The sequence below is a fragment of the Callospermophilus lateralis genome, chromosome 5 (genome assembly GCF_048772815.1).
Source record: "Callospermophilus lateralis isolate mCalLat2 chromosome 5, mCalLat2.hap1, whole genome shotgun sequence".
In the NCBI taxonomy this organism is placed as follows: Eukaryota; Metazoa; Chordata; class Mammalia; order Rodentia; family Sciuridae; genus Callospermophilus; species Callospermophilus lateralis.
The window spans coordinates 111430252-111447733 of NC_135309.1; the positions used below are offsets into that span (position 1 = coordinate 111430252).

At 40.4% G+C, this 17482-nt stretch overlaps 1 pseudogene; it reads left to right on the forward strand.

The window, feature by feature from the left end:
* Positions 1-5599: 5599 nt before the first annotated feature.
* LOC143400483 (small ribosomal subunit protein uS15 pseudogene) lies at positions 5600-6075 on the forward strand (annotated as a pseudogene).
* The last annotated feature ends 11407 nt before the right edge of the window (positions 6076-17482 follow it).

The window sequence follows — 17482 nt, forward strand, 5'->3', positions numbered from 1 at the left end:
TGGATGGTTTTGTAGAAGAGAAGAAACCAGGTGGGAACATGTTAGCATGATTAACCTCTTAAAATAAGGCTCTGGTGAGAAAAAGGAGTCAAAGTCTGATAGGAGTTTGCCACCTCATTCAAGTAGGAAATAGGGAGCCCATTCAAGATTCTCTTCAGAGGAGAAATTAATAAGTTAGAACAAAGAGGCCAGAGTTAAAAGGAGCACCTGGACCAGCTATAGCAAACCCAGGAAAGGTAATGAAGGACTTAGGAGCTAAGAGAAGGAAAAAAACAAACATATCACATAAGTACCAATGTGCCAGGCACTCTACATGAAATTCTCATTTCACCCTTAAAACAACCCTGACTAGCCACTTTACATATAGATGCAGAAAGGGTCAGAAAGAGATGTGAAGTAATTATGCTAAAGTCCAGAGGAAGGCAGTGAGTCATTTAGATGTGACTTGAACCCACAAGATCTCATGGGCTTTCCACTACCACAGCATTTAAAAATGAGTTCCATTTGTGATATGCTAACTTTTGGGTGGTGTAGACAACTGGTAGTATGTCCTTGAGGCAGTAAGACTAGATATCTTCTGCCTAGGTCCCAGGTGAATCCATGGGCACTAAGAGCTGTCCTGGAAAGACTAGCTACTCTTACCTCAATATGATGAGGTAAACACACAATCCCCAAATCCAAAAAGCTTGAGGTTTCTTTTTAGAAAATCCAGTGCTGCAAACCCCAGAAGGTATACAGCACATTAGCTATAGCACTTCATGCCTCTCAGGTATAAGCAGTAAGTTATATTCCTTAATATAGCAGCAATCAATTCTTTCCAGGAGGCAGGACACGGTGACTCAGACCTGTAATCCCAGTGATGTTGGGAGGTTGAGGCAGGAGGATTGCAAGTTCAAAGCCAGCCTCAGCAACTTAATGAGGCCCTAAGAAACTTAGTGAGACCCTGTCTCTAAATAAAACATTTTAAAAAGGACAGGGAGGACTGAGGATATGGCTCTGTGCTTAAACATCCCTGGGTTCAATCCCAGGTACAAAAAAAAAAAAAAGTTATTTCCAGGGGACACCAGTAATTACAGAATAGGGAATTCTGAGATCCACCAGAAGGTAAATTCCATGAGCAGGAATTTTTGCCTGTTTCACTGATTAAAACATGACTAACACATGATAGTTATACAAATATTTGTTGAATGTTTAATGAGTCAGATTGGACCATGGACATTTTTACCTGCAAAGCTTCTTGTGCTTTCAAGATTGAAAATAATAAGTATCAGATCAAATGAATTTTCTAAGGCATTATCCTCAAATGACACTTGAGCAAGATCTATACTCTGAGTATATTAAAGTGTAATATTTTTTCCTTTTCAAATAAAGTATGTGCAATTGTACATGACTTTATTGGGAAGAATAAATCAATTCAAATTCTTTAAGCACTGTTTTTTAGAATCCATAACAATAGCAGGGTATGATGCTACACACCTGTAATCCCAGCAATTCGGGAAGCTGAGGCAGGAGGATCAAAATTTAAAACCCAGGGGTGTTTAACCACAGAGCCATATCCTGGATTTAATTCCCAATATCAAAAACAAAAAACAACTCCACTTTCCTGAAGTACAACATATAGAAAAATATACAAACCATATGTAACACCCAAATAAATTTCTTCATATTCTAATGGTGAACATACACATATAATTGAGTATTAGGCCAAAATATTATGGTGCTATGAAAGGTAAAAGTCTAATTTTCTTCACAATTAGTGTTCAGAAAAAGGACTTTATAAAAAACTGAATTTAAACATTAAATATGGTAGCCTATTTTAGAAGCTGAATGTAAAATAGTAAATATTGACCTTAGATGAATCTTATCCCTTCTATACCTACAACTCAGTCATTCAAGACTATCCCCCAAATTCCAGGCTCAGTGGTAGGTAGATTTTGAAAATTCTAAATTAATTCAGATTAAGCTGAAGTTGTCAGAAATTCAAACAAAATTCCTTTTCAAACCACTATTTCCTGGATTCAGAGTTTATTCGTCATGTCTCCTCTAATAACAGAGATTTTAGGTTGTGAAACAAATAATTTTAGAAAGCTCATTAAGAACAAGTCATGCCACACCTTTGTTTCTTTTTTGGAGGTTACCAGACTAGTAGATGAAGGAAACACAGAGAGAGAAAGAATCCTGGGAATCTTGAATACATGCTTGTGTATTGGGCAGATTCCCAAGGGGCTAAATAATAGCATCTACTTAGTACAAAAGAATGGGCCATTTATGCTTACCTGAAGGGAGGTCTATAGTGGTGACCACAGACAAGGTCAGCCAGACAAACTTATTCAGATTTGCAGCTGATCAAACACTGAACAGGAATAACTAACACACTGATTAGGGACCCATCAACATTAAGCAACATCTCCATAAAGTCAGAGTTGTAGCAAACTTAGTAGTTTTAACAGCCCCTATTTACTGGTTCACAACCTGAAACAAGTTCCTTATCTTCTTTGAGCTTCAGGGACCTACCTCCTCTGTCAAAGTGGGTCATAATCCTGACCATTGGGCTAGGATAAGTAAGATAAGGTATTAAAGAAAAGAAGCAAATGCATTCATAGTAAGGCAGTTATTTTTCAGGTGAGAAACTTAAGGGTTTAGGCAGTAGGTATTTGGAGGCATGAATACTAATACAAAAAGGGAAATTCAGGGCTGGGGTTATAGTTCAATGGCAAAATGCTTGCTAACATGTGCAGCGCCCTGGGTTTGATTCCCAAAGCCACCAAAAACAGTGTTAGGAGTGTAGCTCAGTGATACAGTGCTTGCCTAGGACATGTAAGGTCCTGAATTCCATCCCCAGCACCAAAAACAAAGCAAACTCAATTCAAAAAAATCAAGACTATATAATACAGGATAAAGGGGACCTGGCTTAACAGATGTTCATTTGAAAAGTGCATTTCCTTAGTGAACACTACAACAAAAGTTACAAAATTATCCTGAATTTTAGGAGCACTCACAGAAATAATGCTCAGATCTAGGAATGCTACAGTTATTAAATAAAACAAACAAAATTTGAAATCCGTTTAAGTTGTAAACTAGGTAACTCTCCAGGAGGGTAACTAAGATTGTTAGGAATCTTTTAAAAATATATAATTTTAAAAAATGAAACATGTCTGATTGGAAATAATTAGAAAAACAGGAAATGTTTGGCCTGGAGAACTTGACATTAGAAGAATCACTCTGGCAGCCCTGAAATATCTTAAGAGCTGTCTTTGTAGTTCTAGAAATGGTTAAAAACAAAAACAAGCCAAAACCACAGGGGCAGATTTCTTTTCAATGTTAGGAAGTCTCTCTTTCACCCTGACTCCATCCCTCTTCCAAGAATAACAAATAATGATTTACATTCATGCCACGTATGCAAAACATGTTATTTGGTGTTATTTTTTGGAGCCTAAACTGGGTTTGGGGGGGGGGGTGTCTCTTACAAGGCAAAGTCTGCAACTGTGGTTTACAGAAACAGCTAAAGGAGAAGAATTCCAGCATAGCAACACTAGGTATGTATTGAGTGAAGGAAAAAATAAAACAAGTGAAAAGGCCACTGGACTTGCCCACTTGCCCACTGATCACCTCTACTAATGTGTCTAGATTGTGAAAGAGACAAAATGAGAAAGCTATTTTAGAGGCAGGGGCAAAAAAACAAGCCAAGAGGGCTGAGGCTGTGGCTCAGTGGTAGAGCACTTGCCTTGCATGTGTGAGGCACTGGATTCCATTCTCAGCACCACATATAAATAAATGAATAAAATAAAGGTCCATCAATGTCTAAAAAAAAAAAAAAGTTCAAAAATTAATTAATTAAAGGTATTATGTCCATCTACAACTAAAAAATTAAAAAAGCAAGAGAAGAGCTGGGTGCAGTGGTGCACCTGTAATCCCAAACTACTCAGGAGGATGAATCACAAGTTTGAGGCCAGGTTGGGCAATTTTTTGAGACCCTGTCTCAAAACAAAAATTTTAAAAATGGCTGGGGATGTAGTTTAGTGATAAAGTGAGCCACTTGCGGGGGGAGGAAGGTAGTCTCAAAATGCTATGCCCTCAAATTATTCTTTAAAGAAAACTATCTAAAGATCAGGGTAATGGGTTCAATTCTCAGCATCACATATAAATAAATAAAAAAGTTTAAATTGGGCAGGGCACAGTGCACACACCGGTAATCCCAGTGACTCAGGAGGCTAAGCCAGTCTCAACAATTTAGCAAAAGCCTCAGCAACTCAGGGAGACCCTGTGTCTGGGGTTAGGAGGAACTGAGAAGGAACTGTAGCTCAGTGGTAAAATACCTCTGAGTTCAATTCTCAGTACAAAAAAAAAAAAAAAATTTAAATTGTACCTGATGTTAAATGATTCCATCTGGATTATAGGACATCATTAACAAATTGTCTTTTAAAAAATGTGAAATCTAAGCTGGGGATGTGGCTCAAGTAGTGCACTCCCCTAGCATGTGTGAGGCACTGGGTTCGATCTTTGGCATCACGTAAAAATAAAATATTGTGTCCACCTAAAACTAAAAATAAATATTTTTTTTAAAAAAATGTGAAATCTGGCTGATTTTGAAATAGCCTAGCTTTGTGTCAGAATTGCATTTTTAATAAGGTTTCCAAGGTGATTCTTTTAAAAAACCCACATATTTTAAGACTCCGCCTAGAATGAAGGAGTCAATCGAGGAGGGCATTGATCTTGCAAGTTCCTGTCTAGACAGCTCTCATATTCAAGTCTCAGTTCAAATGTAACCTCAGAAATGCTGTCCAGGTCACACCAAACTTGCTTTATATTTAGCCCAAATTTTCCCCCACACCTAAAACCATTATTCATTCTCTCCCTCCCTGTCTCTGTCTGCCTCTTTCTCTCTATTGCCACCATCTCCACCTCCCTGGAACACAAGGTGAGACAGATATGAGTCTCACAAGCACTTGTTGTGAGACTCATATCTGTCTTGACCATCACTTATCCCTGATTTGTAGGACTAGTTTCTAGCACAAAGAAGTGCTCAGTCAAAATTTGATTAATAAAATCCATAGTCCAGAATTTTCAACCCACCGATAAACTAATACCCTAATAAATACATTTTATCAAATTCAGGTCAGTTAAAGTAGTTAAGTGCTTACTTTCTGAGCAAACACACAACAGAATGGGTACCACCTGGGAACAAGGCAGAATCCCAGTACCCATTCCAACCTATTAATCAGAATATGTACTTCAGTAAAATCCCTAAGTGATTGGCACCACCGTCAATGGTAGAAGCACTAATCCAAGTAGCTTGGCAGGCTGAGGCAGTAGAATCAAGAGTTCAAAGCCAGGGCTGGGGATGTGGCTCAAGCCGTAGCGCGCTCGCCTGGCATGCCTGCGGCCCAGGGGTTCAATCCTCAGCACCATATACAAACAAAGATGTTGTGTCCGACGAAAACTAAAAAAATAAATATTAAAAAATTCTCTCTCTCTCTCTTTAAAAAAAAAAAAAAAAGTTCAAAGCCAGCCACAGTAATTTAGTAAGGCCCTAAACAACTTAGTGAAACCCTGTCTCAAAATAAAAAATTAGGTTTTTTGCTGCCTGACTGCTGCCATCATGGGTAGTATGTATGCTCCAGGATGCTCCCAACATGCATGCATGCTGTCCCAGTCAGCTCTGCCCTTTCACCCCAGCAACCCCACCTGATTGAAGTTGCCATCTAATGATGTGAAGGAGCAGATTTACAAACTGTCCAAGAAAGGTCTGACTCCCCCCATAAATCGAGGAGATTCTGAGGGACTCACAAACATGAGTGTTACACAAGTACGTTTTGTGACTGGCAATAAAATCTTTGAGAATCATTAAATCCAAAGGACTTGCTCCTGATGTTCCTGAGGATCTCTACCATGTAATTAAGAAAGCAGTTGCTGTTCAAAATCATCTTAAGAGGAACAGAAAGAATAAGAATGCTAAATTCCACCTAATTCTGATAGAGCCAAATTCACCGATTGGCTCGATATTATAAGACCAAGCAGGTTCTTCCCCTAAATTGGAAATATGAGTCATCCACAGCATCTGCCCTGATGGCATAAATGTGTATATGTACTCAAGCAATAAAAGTATTAAAATAATAAATAAATAGAGCTGGGATGTGGTTCAGTGGTTAAGTATCCCCCCCCAAAAAAAATGTAGTAGTATTAGGTAACAGCTGGAAGCCCAGAGCCTGAAACAAAGTTACCACAAAAACCTGCATAGTTTTTTTACTCTAATACTTCCATTAACAGTAATTTCCCAATAGGTTGGGGAGGCTGAGACAGAAAGATTGAGAGTTCAAAGGCAACCTCAGCAAAAGAGAGGCACTGTCTCTAAATAAAATACAAAATAGGGCTGGTGGTGTGGCTCAGTGGTTGAGTTCATCCCCTTACCCAAAAAACAGTTATTTGGAAGGAAATAATCTTCTAAATATTCTAATCAAGTAAGCCTTAAAATGCAACTGGAAAAAGATATCCCTCTGGGAGGTCCCTGGAAAGGTCAAAGATATCCTTTATATGGTTAAAAACAACCCTTCCCTCCCTGGACCTCTTGCTGGGAATCTAACCCAAGGCTCATGTATGCTGGGGAAAACACTCAACCACTGAGCTATACACCCAGCCCTAAAAGTAATCTTTTATCATACTGAAAATGCAGTAATTCCAACATTATCTTTAGAAGAAAGTATAAGAAATTTACCTTTACATGAAACAGGATTCGGAAAACAAACCGGGCCAACAGTAGTCAATTCTAAAAATACCTTACCTGATTAGCTGAAGCAGTTTTCAAAGCAGCCCATTTGTAACAGGTTTCCTCTACAAAAGTTTACCTCCTTTAAAATGCAGTTCTAATGGGATCTGCCTTTAGTACACAGACTCACAGAGAGGCACTACCTCTTCCCTAATTAGCCAGAAACCTACCTTAAGGTAAAGAACCCACATCACCTACCACTCTATCCTCTCCTTCGCCTAACAAAAGAAACACCTAATTAAGTAAATGAAAACACCCCCCCCCCCCAAAAAAAAGCGCCACTTTCTTGAAGAAAAACCTATTCGTGTGGCTCCACTATTTAAATGCCTATTTTAAAACATCAGAGGGAGAAAATAAAGATTCCTAAGTACCACACGAAGGAACTATTGTTTTACACTTGGAGAAATGTAGTTTGAGAAACCTACTTCTGTCTAGAAAAAAACTAGCTTTCAACTTCAGCAGGATTACAAGCAGTCCTTACTGGAAGTATTTCTCTTTTCCAGGGATCCCAATAATACACCTGTTGTGCTTGAGGGCCACACATTAACCTGCCTGGAAGGTTGCCTTCTCCCCGCCCTAGATAATTCCCCAGGTGGGCAGTGCGCCCAGTGGGTCCTGGGCTGGCCTGCGGATCCCGCGGCTTCTCCTCGGGTTCAGGGGCTCAGGGTTGCGCCCAGAGTCAAGATGTAGAGGCCATTTTGGCCCCCTATCCACTTGCTCTCAGCATACTTCCTCCGACGAAGGCAACAAGTCACTGGCCGAGCGCGGGGCTGGCCCCGCCTAAGGAGGTCTCGAAAGTCCGCGGCCGGCCTCGGGTCCCCGTGACCGTGCGCCCTGCGGAACTCAGGAGCTGCCGGCCCAGTGAGTGCTCGTCCAGCAGGTACTGCCCCCGGGGCAGATTTGCCCACCTGGCAGCAGCCTTTTGGTCACTGGTGAGAATCTAAAGCTCGAGTAGCTTCCCTCGAAGTCCAGCCTCACTCGAAATTAACTCCCCACCCCACCCCCCGGCTTAAATCGACACGGGTTCAACCAGCTCCCACTAAGTGGATTCAAAACAGCCGGTGTGACCCACACCTTGACTCCAGGAATATTTCAGAGTAAACCCAGCCACCCGCTCTCCCCGGGATACCCCAAAGGATGGGGTGGGGCGGAAATAGTGTAAGGTCCCGGGGATCTAAGCCGGCAGGGTCATCAAGTGGCCCACTCACTCCCGCTCCCGGGCTTAGGACCCGAGGAGCAGGGCGCCGAGCGCCTTTGAGGACCTTACAGAACTGTAGCACCCTGAGCTGAGCGCAGCATTCTCGTAGTTCCCGAATCTCCCGTCTCCATAAAAGCGGAAAGTTGCTTGGGCACTGGTAGCTTCAAGCCTTTCAGGCGAATAAGACTGACCTGCCGCTCCAAGTCGCCCCTCGTCCGGGGAAACAGTCTCCCAAGTTCCCTGGCGCCGCTTTCTTTGCCGACCCGAGCCTCTCAGATTCCCGCGAGCCCCAGCCCAAGGCGAAACCACCACCGAAACCAGCACCAAGCGTCCTCCCCAGATCCTCCTCTACCAGCCCAAGGCACCGAGACTCCCTCGCGGGGATCCTCGGCAGCACCGCGAGCCCCTGGCGCCACACCCAACTCTCACCCACTCACCTCAGCCAGGCCCGACCCACATCGGGCCGCAGGAGCCGAGAAGCGCTCACCTGGCGGGAACACCTGACTCCAAGTGGGCAGCCAGCAGGCAGCCAGAGACCGAGCGGGGGACTCAGCCTTCCTCCTCCTTCCCCTCACCCCAGTCGCCCGGCCCCGAGGCATGCGCACCAACGCCAGGCGGGTGTGCCGGAGGCCCGCACCCCTGAGCCCGCGCGTCCCACCTGCTGCGTCCTTGGCCAGCTAGCTCCAAAGCGCTCGAGTCGGCTTTCCCCGGACTCCAGCTCCTCTGCCGGAGGAAGGAGGGAGTGGGAGGTGGACGCTATCGAGAAGGTGTGGTGTGGCCGGCCTCCTCCCTCCTTGACCCATTCACCTGAAACTCGGATGGGAGGGGGAAGGGAGCGGTGGAGGAGGAGGCGGGAGGGCCAGGCCGGTCTCCGCACACTCTTGCAGCACGCGGAGTTAAAGGAATAGCGTCGAGTTTTAGTCGAGTTTTAGTCCGAAGGAGTGGGGGCGGAGAAGGGGTTCCAGGCAAGGAGTAGTCCTGGCACACTTGGGGGCGTTCTCTGAGCTCCGCCTGCTGCTGATAGACGGTGGAGTGTTTGTCGGGGAGACGGGGTGTAAGGTCTGGAGGTGACTGTTTTCCTACTGAAAGAGGGTCCTAGGGTGCCCAGCACTTTGACCAGAAAGGCAAGTCCTCGAACTTAACTGCTCCCAAAATCTAATTAAACGTTAGTTAGAAAACAGTAGACAAATGCGTCGCTCCAGCGAAAGAACGAATTTTTCTCGAAAACTTTGCATTAATTTAGGACCGATTCTTGAACCTGTGAATTTAAAAAAGGAACATTACTCATAGTGTTGAAATGAAGGTGAATTACTGTATATATTGGTGTCAGTCAATCCTCAATTAAACAGGAACAAAGGGCATATGGCATTTTACATATCACCAGGTCAAGAGCCTCTTCCCCACCCCCGCCCCGAATATAATTGTGGTGTGACTGAAGGTCTAAAGGGGATTTAAACTATTGCAATATTTTTTGGCTGAAATAATAATAAAATCTTAGTTCTGTTTGCTAAGTTCTTTTTCTTAGTCATAATCTAGAGTTAACGATGTAGACTTTAACATATGTATGTATGCTGTATTTTTCTTAAAATTGTGCTCCCGTCTATAGTAATTTTAGTTCTTGCAAACTGAATTACTTCAAATCTGCATTGAAGACTAGAATTTCAATTTCTTAAATCCTCCTTCTTTTTGTCTTCCAATCTGGAATGTCAGCATTGCTAATAAATTTCTTTCCAATCCCACCCACTTCTCTGTCTTTAAGTGGTTAAAACTGTGACTTTCCCATACATTAGCTCTTAGGGCTTAAGGCACAATTCAATGCTTCAGGAAGTAAGAGCATTATATAAATACAAAATATTTTAACAGCCTACATAGATAACTAATCTAATTGGTTTCTTTTTTTCACAAAGTCATTGCTACAATTACTTCAATATTACTGTGTAGTGTTTTTAATGATGCAGCTTAAATTGATATTAACCCTGGGGAAGTCAGGTTAATCCTCTTAATATTTGTTGTTAGATTATTGAAATCTCCAAACATTCCAACTTGGTTTATAATTAAACTAGGGAACATTTCCTAATACTCTCAGATTGGTAAGCACATGTCTATTGTTTTATAATGTTTTTTGTTGTTATAGTACTGGGGATTGAACTTTTGAGTTCTTGGCAAGGACTCTACTACTACTGTGTCCCCAACCTTTTATTTTTATTTTTTTAATTTTTTTTGTAATTTGAGACAGGGTCTCCCTGAATTGTTAGGGCTTTGCTAAATTGCCAAGGCTAGCCTCAAACTTGCCATCCTCCTGCCTGAAACTTCCCAGTCACTGGAATTACAGGGGTGTACCACCATGCCTGGCAGTTTTTTTCACTTTCAAAGAAATATAGGGGCTGGGGCTATAGCTCAGTGGCAGAGCACTTGCTTTACACATGTGAGGCACTGGTTGGTCCTCAGCACCACATAAAAATAAGCAAAATAAAGGCCAATCTACAACTACAAAAAAAAGTAAAGAAAAAAAGAAAGAAAGAAAAATATAGGTGCTAGAGTGTAGCAGAGTGGTAGTGTTGTTTAGTATGGGTTCAACCCCCAGCCACGTGTGTGTGTGTGTGTGTGTGTGTGTGTGTGTATATATATATATATATATTTTTTTTTTTTTTTTTTTCCGCATACCAAAAAGTTCACCCTTTTAAAGTTTACAGCATCTGGATGTGGTGGCGCACTCCTGTAATCTCAGTAACTAGGAAAACTGAGGCAGGAAGATTGAAAATTCAAGGCCAGCTTCAGTAATTTAGAAAGACCCTTTCTCAAAATAACTAATGAAAAGGGCTGGGGATATGGCTCAGTGGTAAAGTGTCTCTGGGTTCAACTCCCAGGAATGAGAGAGAGAGAAAGAGCTACATACAGGGCTGGGGATGTGGCTCAAGTGGTAGCGCACTCGCCTGGCATGTGTTTGGCCCAGGTTCTATCCTCAGCACCACATACAAAGATGTTGTGTCTGCCGAAAATTTAAAAAAATAAAATAAATATTTAAAAAAATTCTCTCTCTCTCTCTCTCTAAAAAAAAAAAAAAAAAAAGAACTACATACAATTCAGTGGCTTTTATATATTCACAAGATTTTATATCCCATTACTACCATGCTCTAGTTACAGAACATTCTCATCACTAAAAAAAAAGAAAGAAACCAATACCCAATAGTAGCCACTCCCCATTTCCTCATCTTCCCCATCAGCTCCTATCAACCACTAGTATACTTTCAGTCTCTATTGATTTGCCTATTCTGGATATGTTATATGCATGGGTAATATAATATAAGACCTTTGTGTCTGGCCACTTTCATTTAGCAAATGGTTCTCCAGTTTCATCCATGATGTAGCACACATCAGTGCTTCACTCCTTTTATAACTGAATGACATTCCATTCATGGATATAGCACTTTTTTAATTCATTCATCAGTTGATGGCACTGGGAGTTGTTTCTCTTTGGGGCTGTTATGAGCATTCATATACAAGTTTTATGTGGACCTGTTTTCAATTCTATTGAGTAAATTAGTTTTTAAACTCAACTTTTTATCATTTTAATAGAGTAACATGCATGCCAGATTAATTTTCTTATTACTACACTAAACCTAAGTTCAAAGACACATGGTACTGGGGGGAAGGTTAGTTCTTACATTTACTTGACTTTCTAAATCATTCATTCAACAACTTTCTTTCTTCCCTTTTTTCTTCTTCTTTTTGTGGTACTGGAATTTTAAACCCAGTGGATTAATCACCTGGTGTTCCATCAGTGAGTTACACCCCCAGCTCTTTTTTATTTTTATTTTGAGACAGGGTCTTACCACGTTGCCACAACTGACATCAAATTTGTGATCCTCCTGGGCTGGGGCTGTAGCTCAGTGTCAGAGGGCTTGCCTGACACATGTGAGGCACTGGGTTCAATCCTTACTGCCACATAAAAATAAATAAAATAAAGGCATGTTTTTAAAAAATGTGAACCTTTTACTCAGTTTCCCTAGTCACTGGGATTACAGGTGTGTGCCACTGTGCCAAACTCTGTCTTCCTGTCTTTTCCAGTACTAGGAACCCAGTACTAAAACCCAGGGCCCTGCACATGGTAAGGACGTGTTTTACCACTAGCTGTACCACCAGCTAAATATTTTCTAAGTGCTTACTTTCTGCATAGTAGTGAACAAAAAACAAAAACCCTTATTTTAATGAAACTTACTTTCTAATTACTGCTGAATTCATGCATATGGAATAATGGATTTAAGTTGAACTACATAAAATTTGCAAAGGTTGATCTTTTTTATTTTTAAAAAGACAACTTTATATGGCAACTAAATTTTTTAAGGGTAATTTTGTTTGGTATTTCCATTTATACTAACTGAAATAATATTTTATAATTTTATAAAAAGGGCATGAGTTGAAGGCTGGGGCTGTAGCTCAGTGGTAAAGCACTTGCCTTGCATATGTGAGGCACTGGGTTTGATCCTCAGCACCACATAAAAATAAAATAAATAAAGATATTGTGTGTTCATCTACAACTAAAAAATATATATTTTTTAAAAAGGGCATGAGTTGATAAAGTATAAGACTTCTAATGTCTATTTTTCCATTTTATGAATGTTACTGAACAATTTGGTACTATGTCTTCAGCATAGCCCCGCTAACACTATAACACATGATTCAGAACTTCACATAATCTAAATGGTCCCATTCATAAATTACTCATCTGGAAATATTTTACATAAGCAAAAATGAACCTGTTTAAGTGATCTGTAAGAGGCAGGGAAACTAAATTTCTGTTGAAATATTGTATATCATTTTTTATTCAATTCAGATTAATTTTTCTAACAATGGCTATGACATTGAACCATCTAAAAGCTCTGTTCTTTTCATGATTGCCTAATATGAAGCATATTAGGTAGAAGTTGAAAGTATCTAGAAAGAAAATTCAGCCAAAAAACTTACACATAAGTTTCCTCAATAGCCAAAAAAATGCATCCTAAATGGATGTCAAGCTCAATTTAATCATATTACAAAATCATAAATTATAGCAAAATTTTTTGTAACCGAACTCTGCTTCTTGGTAACTCACAGTAGTATTATCCAGTCTTGAAGAACTATATGATCAAAATCCATATTACTCAGAAATGAAGTAAATATAATTTCAAAAGACCTGTGATTTAAAAATTGTTGATTTTTACCTTCAGTCAAATGAATAAGATTAAAATAAAATTTTATTTTTTCCCTCTTTAAAGAATAAAGTTAGAGCACACTTCCTGGGGCTGGGGTTGTGGCTCAGCTGTAGAGCAATTGCCTAGCACGTGCGAGGCCCTGGGTTTTATCCTCAGCACCACATAAAAATAAATAAAAAAAATAAAGGTTGTATCCAACTACAACTAAAAAATAAAAAATAAATATTAAAAAAAAAGAGCACATTTCCTGGTGTCAGAAATCTGTATTCAAATCTCAGTGTTGCCACTTAGTAACTAGGAAAGTAAATTATGTAAACCAAAGTTTTCTCCACTAAATTTCTTTATAAATCTTCATTATAAAATTGTTGGGATACATGTGGAACATTTCCCAAGACAGACTGCATGTTGGGCCATGAAATAGTCTCAATAAATTTAACTAGTCATTGCTGTTTCGATTTGTGACAGTTCCTATCACCAAGGCATTCCATAACTATTTGCTGAATGAGTGAGTATCACCCTGATTCCCAAAACCAATGTTCCTGTAAAGTCTGCTCCATCACTCAGCTAGCCTCCCGCCATTGTGAAACCAGCACATTCCTTAATAGCATTTCAAGGCTTAGATTGCTATTTCCAGGGTTTAGAGGAAAAAAGAAAGGAGATTAAAATATTTCCACCCTATGGCACCAGCTTAGTGAATGAATTCAATGACTGGTATTTGTTTAAGGGCAACTCAGTTTGGAGTTGCTGAGGACCTGCCCTGAGAGGCCTCTATTATCCTCAGCAATCATGAGGGAGGCTCCTGGTCCTCTTAGGACAGTTTCTTTAGACATGTTTATAGAAGAATTTATGGGGAAATTATCAGGAAGGAAATTTCTAAGACGGTGATTATATGAGATGAGTAAATCTCAAACTCTTCAATTCCTATGTATTAAGTAAGATCCTCCTGGGAGGAATCACAGTTAAACAAAGAGCATCAGTACCTGAACAGGAACTTCAACAAATGAAATAATAGATAGTCATTGTCGGCTCAGGGATAAACATGTGCCACACACTGTGCTATGTTTTGTGGGGTTTCTTTTTTTTTTTTTTTTCCTGCGCCACATCCCCAGCCCTTTTTATTTTTTATTTTATTTAGCGATAGGGCCTCACTAAGTTGCTGAGACTGGCCTCAAATTTGTGATCCTCCTGCCTCAGCCTCCTGAGTTGGGATCACAGGTGTGCACCTCTGTGTCTAGCTACTTTTTAATTATTTTTTACTTTACAATAATCTCATAATGTTGTACTAATTATCTCCCCCATTTCACAGAGTAGAAAACTAAAGCTCAGACAGTTTCAATAATTTACTCAAGTTATCTGCTGAGTTATAAAGTCAGGATTGAAACTCAGGTCATCTGATTCCTAAACTAATATTCTTAACAGTTTTGTTCTGTTTTAGGGCTATTTACTGTTTATAGGCAATATTCCATGATTAAGCAATATTCTGTTTCTTCCCCTGATTAGACCTGTAATAATTTATGGTTGTTAGACCTATAATAATTTATTAAACTGTTCATAGATGTTTCATACATTCTTGTGTAGAAATTCTATGTTTGTTTGGGGTACCTGGGATTGAACCCAGAGGAGCTTAACCACTGAGGCACATCCCTGGCCCTTTTTATTTTTATTTTTAAATTTTGAGATAGGGGTATGGGGTGGTGATGCTGGGGTTAGGCTCAGTGGTAGAGCATTCGCCTAGCACGTGTGAGGCCCTGGGTTTGATCCTCAGCACTACATAAAAATAAATAAATAAAATAAAGGTAGTCTGTCCAACTACAACTAAAAAAATAAATATTTAAAAAAATTTTGAGGCAGGGCCTCATTAAAAAACTTAGGGCCTCACTAAGTGGCTGAGACTGGCCTTGAACTTGCAGTCCTCCTGCTTCAGCCTCCCGTGTTGCTGGGATGACAAGTGTGTACCACCATACCAAAATTTTTGTTTTATAATAAGAAACTTTTAAAGATTAGGGTTTAGAGATATTTTTAGAAGATGGTTGGTCAGGGGATGGGGATATAGCTCAGTGGCAGAGTACTTGCTCAGCATGCAGGAAGCCCCTGGGTTCAATTTTTAGTATCAAAAAAGGAAAAAAAAAATACAGTGGTTGGTGATCTGTGTGCAGGCGTTTTTTTTTTTTTGTTGAAGAACATTCCTCCAATACCTTCAGAAAACAGCTTCATAGGATCAGAATAAGTATGTAATGGCACCCCCTTTCTCCACAGTAAAGTCTTAACTGGGCTTCTCCAGAAATCTTCACCATGGCTGATTTTAGGACTGTCAGCAAAAGAGTCTCTGCAAAAGGATTCAATGTAGATAAACGTCCTATTTTCGTGTTGCCCTGTTTTACTTGACCAGCAGCCAGGAAGAAATCAGCACTCCAGGTGCTGGACACCCCCTCACTACTTTTTCACAAATGTATCCAGTATAGTAGTTTGTAGAAATGTGTAAACAAGACCTCTGGCCTTGAGCTGGGCTTCACAGAGATGCCTACATTCCTAAGAGAAGAGAAGTTACCACTTGGGTTCCACAGTTGGAAGAGGGAGGAAAGAAACGGGAGAAGCCGCTCTCCCCTTCTCAGGCGTTGTCCTTGAAGGGTTAACATGCCCAAAAACAATGAAAGAAAAAGCTGCTTTTATGTGAACTTTCTACAGACTGTGAACTTCTGAGCCCCTCCCCTTCCATGCTGGGTATAAAATTCTGAAACTACCTGGACTCGGGGTTCAGGGGATTAATTGATTAGAGCAAAAGCTGTGCCCTCTGAACCTGGCTGCAGCCAAATAAAACTGTTTCCTGCTATCTTCGGTGCCTTGCCTCGTTTGTTCCTACAACAAGTAGAAATCATCCTCTGAGAATGGACTAAGGAGTTTGGTGTGGGACTGAATATTGTCACAATTACATGCATGATGTAGAGAAAGAGATCTGGAGATGATTTTATTCTTAATTGTATCAGTCATCCATTGCAGTGGAAAATTCGCCTCCAAAGGTTTTTCAGGACCTGACCTTCCTGAATCTTTTAAACTCAAAAAAGGAAAGAGGAAAAAGTAAACATTAACCAAATACTGTGTTCTCATATCTAATTTTAACACAATAGAGCCCTTTTTTGTTTTGTTTTTAGTTTTCTGGGTTTTGGTGTTTTGTTTTGTAACCAGAGGCACTAGATCCCCAATCCTTTTTATTTTTTTATTTTCAGACAGGGTCTCCCTAAGTTGCTTAGGGCCTTACTAAATTTCTGAGGCTGGCTTTGAACTTGTGATCCTCCTGCCTCAGCCTCCCAGGTCACTAGGATTACAGGTGTGTACCACTACATCCAGCTCAAGTTGGTTCCCAAACTTAAAAAAGTAATAAGAATAATCTTGTAATTTAGCATTAGCAATCCCAAACTCTAGAAACACTTAAATTGGATAAGTATGAAACCAATACATTTTAAGCAGATGGCAAATGTTTTTTTTCATTCTGTTGGTTATGAGAGACAATTCTTTTATTCATTACAGAGGCTTCCAAATGGCAGTTTTTCAAGTTTTAGTTGCAGATATTCTCCTCCTGCCCCCACTCTCTTCTCTGTATTCCAGGCAAAAGTTCTGACAATGAGCTTACCCCCCTTGATCCCTGTTTGGAAATTCTTCAGGAGAAACTTTAGGAACCTGCAAAGACAAATTCACTTCGCTTCTGAAATGATGGTGATCAACTAGGGTCTGGTCTAAGTGGCACATATAGAAATTGTAGATTAAAGTGAATATTTATTCAGACACAAAATATTTACTCAGTGGGCCGGAGGTGTATCTCTGTAGTAGAACAGGTGTTTGGCATGCATGAGGCCCTGGATTCAATCTCCAGCACAACAGCTATATATTCAATGCCTACTACTTATTCTAACCCTTAGAGATACCGTGGGTCCCTTATGGAAGTTTGTACTCTAGTTGAAGGAAGACATCCAACAAAGATAATTAGACTGAAAATGAACAAGACAGTGATGAGTGACTTGAGAAAACAAAATAGGTAAAGGGACAGAGAGGGCTTAGAGAAGCAGGTTGGAGAGAAGTTGCCTTGGGCAGGGTGATCATATGCAGCTGCTCTAAAGAGGTAACATTTGAGCTGAGGCTTTAATGATGAGAAGGAGGAGTCAGCCATGCAAAGAACTGGACAAAGAACATACTAAGGCTGGACCTAGGACTACACTGGAGATTCAAAGTACTTGTGGGAGGCCAGTAGGAAGGGAAGAGGAGAGTGTGGGAGAACTCTCTGAGGACGACAGAGGTCTGTCCTGAATGTTGTGCTGCTAAGTTTCACTGAAGATG